Genomic DNA, 4955 nt, shown 5'->3' with positions numbered 1-4955 from the left:
ACTCAATAACATTAAAATGATTTTGGTAAAGGGATAAGAATGAATAACATGGTGAGGGTTCAAACCATTGTGATTTGGATATTGAAAAATATTATAAATGTTTTTTATACTCATGTGCTGATGAATGTGAACATAGCAGTTTTTGACTGCTTGTCACCACCACCTATACGAGGTAGAACTAGATTCAGATGTATGTGACAGAAAATCTCAAAATTCCTAACCTAAGTATCCTTGTCTTTAAAGTGAAAGTAAAAATGTCTATCTTAATGGAAAGTTATTGCTTAATGGGTACAGAGTTTTATTTCGAGTGATAAAAAGTTTTGGAAATAGATAGTGGTGATGATTACACAACATTGTGAATGAAATTACTGTCACCAAAATGTACACTTAAAAATACTTTAGAAAATTTCCTACCTCATGATCTTGCCATATTTCTGTGTTTGTCTCATGGGGGTTTATGGAAGAGCATGACAAAGGAAACTATAAAAAGGCAAAAATAAAAAAAATAAAAAGCCATCACAAAAGTGTGGTCTGGGATGTCACGAGGAGATGACTGACAGTGGTTAGAAGACAGTACTTACATTTTCCAAGAGTATTCGAATCTTGTAACCAGCAGCCTTTTGCGGTCTCTTGGCAACATGCAGACTGCATGGAAAAATGCCTGACATGCAGATCTGGTGACACAGTTGTTCTCTGGCAGCCTTCTGTGCAGAATTGATAATGCTTATGTTTGCAAACCCTCAAAACTTTATAGATTGAGCTGGGTGAGACAGAGTCTACTCAATCTGGCCGGAACTGGCCATTCAACCGCATTTCAATCAACACTTAATGAGCAACTGTGTAAAGTCATTAGGGCTATTAATAAATATTCTGGTTCTTACCTCAGGATATAAGGTCAAATTTTATTTCCCTATTGCTTTAGCTTTGGCAAAGAAACGAAGCGCAGAAGTAATGTGTGTCGTGCTGGGTGAAAGTACTCCCCTTCCCTTTTCCTGCCTCAGTGATTGCAGAAGCACACGACAAGAGAGATGAGGCCTGCATCACCCACGTCTGTGAGTGACTACAATGAGCCCTGCTTGCTGCCCTGCACTAAACATGTAGCATGAGGGAGGGATAAACTTTTATGTGCTATGCCACTGAACTGTTGGCATTGTTTGTTTCCACAGCATTACTTAGCCTAACCTAACTGATGCTATGTGTCTTGCCCTGGGCTAAGGGAGTATTTTACCATAGAGATTAAACTCTAGAGTTAGAGAGCCTGAGTTCCAATCTAGGTTAGCTACTTTCTTAGGGTGTGATTTTGGGCAATTCAATGAACTTCTCTGTGCCTATTTCCCACATTTAGAAACTGGGAATTATAATGGAAACCACCTCATAGGGTTTTTATAAGGATTAAACTAAGTGAACAACATAGCCCAGCACATAGCAAGCCCTTAAAAATGTTGAATGATAATGATCTCTTGTAATTCTCACAACAACTCTATGTAAGATTTGTTGATGTGTCAAGCCATTGAGTTTCAGCGCTGTCTCTGCGAGTAATAAGAGAAAGTTTTGAAATTAGAATCCAGTCCTGACCCATCGATCCAGCTTTGGGGCATATATATGTCTATGTCCTTGGAAGCTGTCCAGCTCCAGCGTGTAGCCACTCTTCGTCCTGTATTCCTCCGCTCTCTGGAGGGCTCATTTACCTACTCAGCTTCCCCAGTGACCAAATGCATGTAAAAGATTCCCCAGGGACAGAGACTCAGACCTACAGCCTCCATCCTGGTCTCTCAGTGAGAGACTGTCCTGCTCTCCCACCTGAAAGGCAGGCCAAGAATCAGACCCTTACACATGGGATCCATTTAATTCCTGTCTGCACCAGACTCACTTCTTAGTCTGCCAAAGTCAAATAACTTATCAAAACCTTTTTTTTTTTTTTAAATTGATGCACAAAGTAAAAATAACCCAAAGATGCAAAAAGGTATAGAGAGATGTCTTTCTACCATCCTGCTTTCTAGACTCCCAGCTCCCCATACTAGAGGCAACCATGGTGCCCCATTTACTCAAAGTGTGTTTTTAAATCAATTCTTTGTTTATTTCTCTGGCTGCACTATCAGCGGAATGTACTTCTGGCCTAATATCCTTCTTGCCCTAAAGATGTACCCACTGCTCTCTCCCACCAGCAACGCCTTCCTTCTGGCCTCCTAATCCTACACATCCTGCTACATCTGTTCAAGCCATCTTCTCCAGGAAGAACTTTTTTAGCAATTCCAGCTGTTACTCATTTCTCTTCTTTTTGACAACAGTATTAATTCTGTCACATATTTGGACATTTTGTCATATCCAATTTATCAGGTGCTGGTTTCTACTTGCTTGGTGTGGACCACCCCGCCCTTCCCCAACCAGCCTGAAAGTTGATTATCTATCTATCCACAATGGCTTGTACTACCATCTGCACCCTGATGACCCCAAATCTACTCTCCTGAGTTTCAGACGTATTTCCAGTTGACACAGGGCATCATCCAGTTGTCCTTACGGGAATATCTAAAACGGACTTCTTGCTTTTCACCCTTAACTTGTTCTGCTTCCCAAATCTCCCTCAATGAATGGCATCAACAACCATTTAGTCATCCGAACTTGAAACTTCAGTCACCTAAACTTCGACATACCTTCCCTGCCACACCCCACCCAGTCCAGGAGGATGTGTGCATGGAGAGACAGGAGAAAGAGTTTTGCAAGCCCCGTTGATTGTATATCAAAAATGGTCCCTTTCTCTACACTCTCACTAGCCTTGCCCTTAGTTAGGCTCCCACCACTGCTTGCGTAGTGTAAAGAAATGGCTTCCAAATTGGTTTCCCTCCTTATAGTCTCTTCCCTCCAATTTATCTTCTCCTCCCCTGGCATTGTCATCTTGCTAAAGAAGAGTTGTAATCATACCACTTTCCTGCTCAAAAACTTTTCAGGGTTTCTCGTTTGCCTGCTGCCCCTTCCAGATTCACTTCCTGCACTCCTTCCCACTACTCCCACTGTGACTATCCCCCTGCGCCCCTCAAATTCGAATGAGTTGACCACTTGACATTCTCCAGTCAGATTGTTTAAAATGACACCCCTTTTTTGGTGATTTTACTGAAGTAAAATTTTACTGTATAGTGTTCCTAAGTGCCGTCTAGCATTTCTAAGCTCTTGATGACTATGCTGTGCCTTATGAGGAAAATACGTGTGTTAGATAAGCTTCATTTGTGCTGATTGTTATAGTTAGAGATTATAGTGCAGTTGGTTATGAGTGCAATGTTAATAAGTCAACAATATATATTAAATAAGTTATCTTTAAATAGAAGCACACATAAAATGAGTTTATATTGTGATTGAGGTAGATAGATAGATGATAGATAGATAGATAGATAGATAGATAGATAGATAGATAGAGAGAAAGATAGATAAATGGAAATGTTTTGACTAGAGGCTTGCAGAAAGCTAAATCAGTATTTTCCCTAGGAGCAAAGGTTCGATATTCACTAATTCAGTGTACATGATAACTTTATATAAGATACCTACTACAAATAACGAGAATCAACTATATTTATTTGTTTGTTACATGACTCAAAGCAAAAATGAAAACTCAATGAAGACAGAAATTTACCTATGCTGGAACAATGCCTAGAATATAGTACTTTGCCCACCAACAAATATCATTATTTTAATATTAATAAACACTTTTTTTACACCACACGTTTTAATAACTGTATTTAAGAATAATTGATATCCTTTGAAATCCTGTTTTTTTTTATTTTCTGCATTTAAAATATTAAACATACAACATTCTGAGAAGAGATCCATAAGCCTCCCTAGGCTATCAAGTAGGTCCAAGGCATAAAAGAGTTTAAGAACATTGGTCCAGCTTCAGGTCAAGGTCACATTCAGGTAACACGTCCAGGGCCACGAAGCTACTTAGACAGCAGAGCTGGTGTCCACACCCAAATCTGCCTGCAAGCATCACCACAAAGGAGATTTCCTCATTCTGAGGCTCCTCCACAAACACACTCCTCTCTACATTTACTCAGACCTCTGCAGGAACACTGGCAGACAGTTTCCAATAGATTTCATGAAGTGTATCAAGCACTGACCACATGCAGAACCTTCTCATAGGAGTTGGAGGGCATTGCTCTTCCAAGTGTGACTTGAAAACTGTTATAGGCCAAAGATGAGAAAAGTGCAGAAATTGAGAGTAAGGGTTTAGAAATTTTCATAGCGACTTGAATCTAACAATAAAATAATGAAAGCTTATATTTTGTATGTCCTTGTTTTCTAAATTTCATTTTATTTTATAAAATCATCAGTCTGCAAAGGATTGGAAATTTACAAAAATGAAAACTAAACAAACGAACAAAAATGCTGGTCTTTCCTCCACACAGAGTTTGAGAATCACCATCGTGGGGAAATACAATGGACAGAGTGAGGAAAGAGATAAGGATGTGGCTAGGCCAAAAAAATATGAATAAAATGATGGATGCAGAAAGCAAAATGAGGAGAAAACATTTGAGCTGTGTTTCGACCAATGATTATAAGTGGCGATGATGCCTTTCAGGGTGTTCCAGACAATGGACTCAACAAGAGCTAAGGCAAAAGTGTGGAGTATAAGATGAATCAGAGAAGGTGGTCATCAGACACGACGGGCCAAATGCTCGGGTGTGTCTGCAGTAAGAAGGAATATAGTGGAAAAGCAACCCGGAAGGGCTAAGTGAAAAAATCATGATGGCCTTAGAAACATGCTGAGGATTTGGGGCCTTTTCAGTAGGCTATGAAGAATTGTGGACCTGTTTTGAGCAGGGAAGGAAATGATCACATCTGAGGGGTTTTTTTGTTTTGTTTTGTTTTGTTTTTTTCAGGCAAGGTAACTGTTGGTTGACCGCCCAGATTGCAAGGACCTTGTCAGCTTACAATCCCTCATTTTTTAAATTTTTTATACCTACAGC

The sequence above is a fragment of the Pteropus vampyrus genome, unplaced genomic scaffold, assembly GCF_000151845.1.
Source record: "Pteropus vampyrus isolate Shadow unplaced genomic scaffold, Pvam_2.0 Scaffold151, whole genome shotgun sequence".
In the NCBI taxonomy this organism is placed as follows: domain Eukaryota; kingdom Metazoa; phylum Chordata; class Mammalia; order Chiroptera; family Pteropodidae; genus Pteropus; species Pteropus vampyrus.
This window is presented reverse-complemented; position numbering follows the sequence as displayed.